Here is a 321-nt window from a genome sequence, read left to right as displayed (position 1 = left end):
CCAAACACTACTGACCAGGCACGACAACAGCACCAAACGTGGCACAGACCGATTAACTTCACCGATTAAGGTCAGCACTCCAAAATCACCCTCTCAACAACACGCTACCGGTGACAAAGATTAAAACGAGACCAGATCAACTTGAGACCGCGTCTACTGTCGTCCTAGTAACAGCAGATGTTGTCCACGGTGAAAGAACACGTAGCTGTCCTCGTCAATGCCTTTTTTTTTTGTTCATATCACAATGCCAAAACATACCGATCTGATTCTTGTTCGGATGAAGAAACATCGGACAGACGAACACTGACATTGCGTTGTGGA

This window comes from Gymnoscopelus microlampas (assembly GCF_963454915.1).
Source record: "Gymnoscopelus microlampas genome assembly, chromosome: 22".
NCBI lineage: Eukaryota > Metazoa > Chordata > Actinopteri > Myctophiformes > Myctophidae > Gymnoscopelus > Gymnoscopelus microlampas.
This window is presented reverse-complemented; position numbering follows the sequence as displayed.